General features: G+C 35.8%; 1 long non-coding RNA gene across 1 annotated transcript; it reads left to right on the top strand.

The window, feature by feature from the left end:
- Nucleotides 1-3234: 3234 nt before the first annotated feature.
- Nucleotides 3235-8380, top strand: LOC129874390 (uncharacterized). The gene is made up of 3 exons (XR_008762876.1): nucleotides 3235-3649; nucleotides 4029-4154; nucleotides 7483-8380. It is a non-coding gene; the product is annotated as an uncharacterized LOC129874390 (long non-coding RNA).
- Nucleotides 8381-8693: the final 313 nt, after the last annotated feature.

The following is an 8693-nucleotide window of genomic DNA, read 5'->3' as shown; positions in this document are numbered from 1 at the left end:
CATATCTGGATAGTATCATCCTTCTTCTTAACGAGTAGGACTGGGGCACCCAAGGCGATATGCTAGGCCGAATGAATCCATTATCTAAGAGATCCTAAAGTTGAACACTAAGTACCTTGAGCTCTGAGGGGCCATACGTTACAGTGGGATGGAAATAGGACGAGTATTTGACTCTAAATTAATAACAAAGTCAATATCACGATCCGCAGAAAGACAGGCAGGTCGACAGGAAACATATCTGCAAAATCTCGGACTATAGGTACCTAATCAATCGTAGGGCCCTCCCTACTCACATCCTTAACACAAGCCAAGTATGCCAAACATCCGCCAGCCACTAACCTCCGAGCTCGAACAAAAGAGATCACCCTAATCGGTGTGCGACTATAAGAGCACTACCACACCATCAGTGGAATACCTGGCATGGCTAAGGTAACGGTCTTCACATAGCAATACAAGACCGCGCTGTGAGGGGATAACCAATCCTTGCCCATAATTAAGTCAAATTCCATCATATCAAGCAAAATGAGATCAACCCTAGTGTCTTGCCACTGAATAGTCACCACACAGGATCTAAACACTTGATCCATTACTAAAGAATCACCTACCAGGGTCGAAACATGCAATGACTCAACTAAGGGCTCTTGACTCTACTCAGTCGAGGGGAACAATATACAGATATATAAGAATAAGTCAAGTGAGATTTTTAGAAACTGATAAGATACACTCTGCACGACAATGATACAAAAGAGACACGTTCCTAAAGACATTCGATAGCTTCCTGAAGATAAGTCACGGGCGTCTTCGCACCGATCCGCAGGAATCTACTAGACATTCGCTCTGTACAAGTGAGACCAGTGAACCTACGGCTCAGATACCAACTTGTTACGACCCAATTTCTCAGCTCATAATGACACCTATTATAACCCGCTAGTAGGTAAGACAACCCGTAAATCCAGAACGACAAGTAATGGGTTTAAGAGCAGAACTAACCATAAATGGAAAATTCTAACCATCACAAAATAAATAAGAGGAAGCAAAACCAAAACATGATATATACAACTAAAGATCCCTCCCAGAACCTAAAAGTCACAAGTACAAAGCTACTACAAAATAAAGGGCGAGTACAAGTCCCAAAAGTGGATCGAAAATATAGACAACAACTCACTAGTCTCAAAAGGGCAAAAGACGGGTCATTCATACTGAATGAGACAAAAATGATCCTAAAACGTCAAACGCTCGCCCTAGTCTCTAAAGCTGGCTGCAACATGCTCGATCTACCCGTGGTGGTAGCTGTTGCTCGGTCCTGCATCATGAAAATAGATGCAGAGTGTAGTATGAATACCAAGACAACAGGTACCCAATAGGCATCATAGGCCGACTGAGCCGGAAAGGTAAGAACAATATGAAAAAGAGGAATAAGTCTAAATAGGAATCATAATAAACATCTAAAGTGACGAAGGTACCATCTAAGAGAACTACAGTTAACTATACCCCACTGGGCCTCCATAAGCCCAGCCAAGACACTCGTGTGCATGTTTAAATAAAAATCCGGATGAATCCCCATAAGCCCGTCGAGTACACAAAATAGCTACAACAACCGAGGCTAGGAGCCAAGAATCTGCATGCCAAGAACTGAAGAATCATGTTATTTCAGAACTAAGAATCTCCAAGAACCGCTGAACCATGAATGCTTTAGGGGTCGAAGCCGGGATTGGGACCCAGATGCTGCCCAAATATTCAATGTGGCCGAAGCCGGGACTGAATAACCGAATGCTCGCCATAATACATTAGTAAGGTCAAGGCCGGGTACCCGGATGCTCGCTGTAATACATCGGTATGGTCGAGGACGGGCTGCGTACCCAAATGCTCATCGTAACACATCGGTACGATCGAGGCTAGGGCTGGACACCGGAATGCTCGTCATACTAGCAAGCCAGCAGAGGCTGGGACTGGGTACCCGAATGCTCCCTGATACAAGAAATTATACTTTTAATGACCAATTCTTAACGAAGGTATATGAATCCGGTCGTTAAAAGTGTATGTATAGCGACACATTTGTTTTCGTGTCATTAAAAGTCAGTTTTTAGTTTAATATTAGTGAGGGGGATAATATTCGGATGTTAAAAAGATTAATATTCCGTCGTTAATAAAGGTGATTAATTAATTAAAGTTCCCTATTTATTATTCTCACACCACATGTTTCTCCACATGCACCCACCCTTGTGCAATAAAAGGGTAGCCCAATGCACTAAAGCTCTCGCAATGCGCGGGGTCCAGGAAAAAGCTTGACCACAAGGGTCTATTGTATGCAGCCTTATCTTGCCTTTTTGCCAAAAATTATTTTCAAGACTTGAACCCGTGAACTCTAGGTCACATTAACACCAACTTTAACATTTACCCGAGGCTCACCTCTGTAATATATCGATACAATAATATGTATATGAGCCCATTTGAATGGGCTTTAAGTTGGTCAAAACCAACTTAAAGCCCCTTTTTAGCTTTTGAACGTGTTTGCCTCATGCTAACTTTAAGCCATAAAGTTTTTAAAGTCAGTCAAAAATAAAAAGTTAGGATTTCTAACTTCTTTTTTTTCTAAGTGCTTAAAGCCATTTTGTTTGACCATGAAAATTACTTTTATATCCCTTATATTTTAACTAAATTCCCAAACTACCCTTTTTAATTCTTTTAACCCTAAAATTCAAACACTTATTTTCAACATAAACACTTTTATCCAAACACTCAACTGCTTATTTATAAAAATAACTTTCAGCACTTCAAAATTCTAAAAGCACTTCATACATAAAAATTAGGAAAAATTACTTGATTGAGTGCTTTTTAAAAATTAATTACCGATTTTAGCGATATTTTTTATTTATTACCATTTATAGCAATACATAGCAATATTATGATAAATCTACACTTATATTAAAAGTGAATTATGCATACAATATAAATGTATTATAAGTGTTTTAAAATATATATTATGTTTGTATAGTAAGAAATTTACATAATATATTATAAGTCTATTAAAGTATGTGATAAATGTATTATTCATCTATAAAACTTGTATTATATATGTTTTATAAATAGTTCTCTGCATATGTATTAAAACTGTATTATAAGTGTTCAGTAAAATAATTTTTTTATTGCTATAAATGATAAATATTTTCTTAATATTATATATTTATATAAGTTTCCCTAAAAATTACTTTTTTTTAAGCCCATTCAACAGCACTCGCTGATTCTTCTTTCTTTTACAAATCAAAACTTTGTTAGGGAAATTTCAGCAACCAACAACTATGGTCGTGCAAGTTCGGTTATATAATTTAAGTAAAATCAGCAAAGCAAACACCTAGGTTTGCATATGCTTCACTCCCAGTTCACAGTTAGAGAAATCTGCAACTCACTTCTCTCCCAGTTTCGTTAGAGTAAAATCAGCAAAGCAAGATACACAATTAGGTCTCCCCTAGCGTGGGTCTCTCCTACTTTGTTTTAACATTTCTCTGTTTCAACTTGTAAAAAGCCAATCTGCTTCTCTTTGGTTTTATTGCATCACAACAAAATTAGCCTTTTCTTCTTACTTCAGCTCGTTCGCCTTGCTGCGATTGATAATATTCAGATGCATTCTTGAAGTTTTCATCTCTTCAAGGTAAATTTCTATTATTATAACTATGACTTGGTTTGTGAAATGCCTAATTTTGCCCAATTCTGTATTTTCCCCAATTTTTGGTTTTCCTCTAGGTTTCTTTTCTTCTTTTGTGGTGTTCTTGCACTTAGGTATGTTAATCGTATTCATATTTCGCCATCGTCATATGTTGTGTGTATTGATTTGGGCACTTGTTCTAGTAATCTTGACTAAAAATAAAAGGAAGTGTGATGATTATTATTATTAAATAAATAAATTGTTAATCTGATACTTACTAAGAAAAAAATCTCCACAATCCTTGTGATACAAATATTTTGGTGTGAACTGCATAATTTAATGTTTGCTCGTTTCTACTTTTCTCTATTTTTCTCTCGTGGTTCAGGACACGAAAAATATAAGCTCCAATGGCAAAAAGCTTCTGGACAATGCCGGAAAATGGGTTGTCTGTTTCAATCTTACAATTGCAAATATATCATATGTTTACCAGTTGATATCCTTTTGTGTTAAGGTAATTTATAGTAAGGCTGGCATTATTGAGGGCTAACCAAATGCTGTTATTCCTATGTTGTATTCATGTTTGATTTCTGAGTTCTCATATTATGGTGTTGAGTTGGATCCTAAAAGTACTCTTGATGTTTTGGTTTCTAATTTCAAATATTTTATTCATGATTTTCTGATTGGTGCTTATAGATGGACTATTTATCGGTAGTAACATAATATTCTTTCTGTACATGTATTTGTGCTTCCAAACTTTGAAGCTTGTTGGCATTCTCTGCGTAGATACCTAGAGACTTTTAATAGTTGTTTTGCTTTGCCAAAGATTCTTTGTATTTATGTGGATCTCCATAGCCACTTCATCTGGAGACACTTGTTATGCAACAATAAATATTTTATGCCCAAACCCCCTAGCCTATTTGACATTATGACTTTGTTCAAATTGACTAGCTGAAATTTTTGATCATTGTTGGTTCCTTCCAAAAGGAAATCCCTTCTTATTCTGTCAATATTGGTTTGAGTTATCTGGATGTTATGGCGATTTGCGATAATTTGAACTATGTTATACATTTTTTTATGATCAGTAAAGATTGTATTCTTAAACGAAGTTGAGTGTATATTGCATTCTTGGACTCATTTGCTAGGGATTACATGCATGACGGCTTAAAGGTTTTGAAGCTTGAAAGTCTGAAATTTTGGTTATTTTAAAACCCTTTTACTTGATTGTTAAGTATTTGAGCTCTTCCTCTTCTTTCTTCAATATTGAAATGATATTCCCTTGTTCTGTATTTTGGTTAAAATGTAGTGATTATTGGTGTATAAAGGTTAGATCTTTGATGGGTTTTCTCATAGATGGCCTTTTCTAGTGTGTTGTTGATCTATATGGTACTACTATTGAGTTTTTGGCTAAAATCATCCTCGCACTATGACCCAAACTTATGGTACATCCTTATAATAGTATAGTGAACAAAAAACATCCCCTAGCTATTAAAAAATGGCCGGATTCATCCTTATGTTACTTTCTGTTAAGAAATTAACGACTGCAATTCAAGCATGTGCCAGCAGGTGACTTCTCCCCTCCAAATCTCTGTACTCTCTTTAGTACTATTTCGATATGGTCCAGTATTGTTCATGAGTATCATCCTTTTCCTTGTGTGAAAAAAACTCACCAAAAAGTACTTGGTGTCCATCTGGTTGTGCCTCCTAGTATAGCATATTGTTATTATGCCTACTCAATTCAAGCTTGAGAATTTTATATCCTCTTACTGGTTCCCTGTGATGCTCTCAAATAACTGTTCTAGTATTACTGTTTTGTTTCAAATTCCCTCTTCTATTTGAATATGACTATCTTCTCTGCTTGCTCCCATCATTTTTGACATGTTGGCTCCTTTCACTACATTCATGTTCTCATCCATCATAGTTATCTTTTTGTTGTGTTCTGTGCTATCTTTCTTAAAGCTTGGTCCACTGGCATTGCTTGATATATTTGTAGGTGCTTCAGTAAATACTAACTCATTTTCTTCTAGTGCCTTAAATTTGTTCTCCTGTTCTCTTTTATGTCTCCTATCTCTAATGACATTCCATTTTCCAAGGTCACCAACAACTTTCCCACTAAAAAGGATTTTAACATTTCCTTTATGTAACTTCTGTCCCTTGGGAGCCACAGGGATTTCCAATACTGTAATTTTTTACCTTTCTCACTTACTTTGATTTAACAGGTTACTTAAGTGAATTTTTTTTCTTTGTGATTCACTAAAGAGGCATGGAGGGACTTTGTATAGTTTTGGTGGTTAAGTCTGACTTTTGTTTTGTCCTCAAAAGTCTTGCTATCAAGAAAAAAATAATTATCTTAGTCATTGTTAAAGGGATATGAGGTTGTGTTTTGCTTTTTGTTGAGGTTGGGTGTTCTATTCTGGTGTACGTATGACTATGTTAATGTAGTACTGTTGGTTCTTTTGTAAGTTGGATGTGGTGGTAGCTTGTTTCAAAAATTCTGAAATTTACTCGAATTCAATAGATATGATTGATCTTGGTGCTTTTGGTAACTATACACATTTTATTATCAAAGTGACAATGTACAGCTCAAAAGAAAGAAAATAACAATAGGCCTTAATCCAACTCTCCGGACAGACCTAGTAAAGCACTTTGCTTAATCTCCCTATCTCCTAAACACAAGTTACTTGATGGGATAATAATATAGCTGATTCAAACACCTAGCTAGCTTTCCATGCATTCTTTCTCGAACATAAAACCTCTTGAATAATCTTCCTCATAATGATATACTCGCAGCGACATGTATTTTGGGAAACTCTATGGTTTCATTCCAGCCACAATTCATAGACATAGGCATCCAGTGTTATTTGAAAATAGTAGCAGCATTGCCCTTGCCTCTACCCAATGCATTTCTCCAACACATCTCTTTTTCTGCATAGATTCCATAGAAGTTTACAAAGTGCTGCTTTATTCCAGGTTTCCAAGTTCAACAAGTTTAAGCCCCATGAGCCCGTTGGTAAACACAATTTCTCTCAAGCAATGAGTGCCGTTTTAGAGATATTTACTCTACCAGTCCATAAGAAATTCTGACATATTTTTTCTATGAGCTTTATGATTTTCTGGGCAACAAAAATAGCTACGACCAATAGGTCTGAATATAGAATAATACTAATTTAATAATGTGGACACTACAAACTGGACCCTAGAAGAGTGCTAGTTCTAATAACCTATGTTGCTCGGACTCTTCAAAAATTTCGACAGGCGCGTGTCAGATCCTCCAAAAGTAGTGCATTTTTGGAGGATTCGACACGGGTGCAGCAACAATTCGGAAGAGTTCTTGCAACTTAACTAATAACTACAAGTGAATAAAAGATAAACATTGTGTAGCCAACAACCCTTTCTTTGTAGTTTGTTTGGCCTACTTCATTCTATCTCCATAATTGGCCTTTCATAGAAATAAAAATCTTTTGCATTTCCTTGAATCTATACCACTAAGTAGTTTGAAAATTCTGCTTTGTAGTCTGTGTAAGATTTGATGCAACTACTCTTTTAAAGGCATACTAACTTGAAAAATGTACTTGGTTCTGGCACAATTGAAGGACAATTAGATGTTGATGTTTTCTGTCAAAATGGTGATGATAATGACTTGGCCAAATTTGATTATAGTTTCTGTTGAGTAAGTTCAAAATTTTACGAGTTTAACGTTTTTCTGCTCAATTTATTTCCTTAGTTTTTTCCTGTTCATTTTTAACTCTTCGATGTAATAAACTGTTCCTTTCCTTCTAGTGTTAGATTGTGATGTAATGAAAGTGTTGTAGTTGTGTTTAACTTCGTCTATCCAATCTCAGGAGATAACTACCTCACTGCCACAATGGTTGTCTTGATCTTGGCCTTCTCCATATGTTCAAAGAAATGGATTCATTTCATGAAAGGAGGGATTATAGGGAACTGTTTTGGGCAATGATGATGTTTGTTGGATAACTTTTATAATGATCTTGCTGGTAGACATCTTCAGACCTTCAAACCTATATTTACATCTAGATTTCCAAATCTGCCACATGATTATCCCAAGAAAAATCTGCAAAGGTAGTTTATGGACAGTGTTATGATCCCTTACCATCCACCAAATAATCAAACATTGTCTAATATACTTTGCTCCTTTCATATGCCAAATAACTGACTAAAATATTTTCAGAAAACTTTACCAGTTGGACTATTCATGAAAAGATGCTCCTCATCCTCCAAACAGGGATATATATTGTGGTCACATTTAGGAGCTAAAGTAAGATTATATCTCCCTCTAATAGAATTTGCAACTATTTTATGTCTCATCACTTTCCAAATAACAAAAGCAAATTTGAAAGGGCATTTCTTGTGCCATGACATCTTATTGACTAGGATTAGTTAGGATTCTCCCTTAACAAGTTCCAAGCAGGCTTGCTACTGAATATCCCATCTATGTTGGCAGTCCAAAAGGGTTGGTTATCAAGATTCCAACTGTTGGAAAATATGAATGTTGAAATATTTGTTAGCAGCTGTTGGAAATATTTGTTAATATGTTGTTGTCTTATTATGAATGTAACGAGGAAATAAAGTGTCAAGGATGAATGTAGGTGTATGGTTGTATTATATGTACTACTATGAAATAATACAAGTGTTGCTTGCCCGTCTTTTAAATTCGTGATGTGCCTAAAATTGATGAGCACATGAATATTGCTCTGAAGCTGAATTATTTGCTAGTGTCTGTGGCAGGAACCAGTCAATTGCAGATCTCAAGTTAATTATGCACAAATTTATCGTGGTTTGGTTTACTTGGACCAAGTCAGTACAAGGCGTAGCTTCCTACTCCTTGTATTTTTTTTTTAATTTACAGTAGTTTCTACTTTTCTTATTTAGATAGTGTCCCTTTTTTTGTTCTTTTGATCATAAATTGTTAAATGGGGCAGAATTGTTTTGATTTGAGCTTTCTGTGATAGCCTTCTTGCTCTTTCCTGTATCCATATCATTGATGTCATTAATATTGACCACATTCTGAATTGATTTAATGGTCTCGGCTGTG

The sequence above is a fragment of the Solanum dulcamara genome, chromosome 11 (assembly GCF_947179165.1).
Source record: "Solanum dulcamara chromosome 11, daSolDulc1.2, whole genome shotgun sequence".
Taxonomy (NCBI): domain Eukaryota; kingdom Viridiplantae; phylum Streptophyta; class Magnoliopsida; order Solanales; family Solanaceae; genus Solanum; species Solanum dulcamara.
Note: the sequence above shows the minus strand (reverse complement) of the source record. Positions and strands in the feature narration are given on the sequence as shown.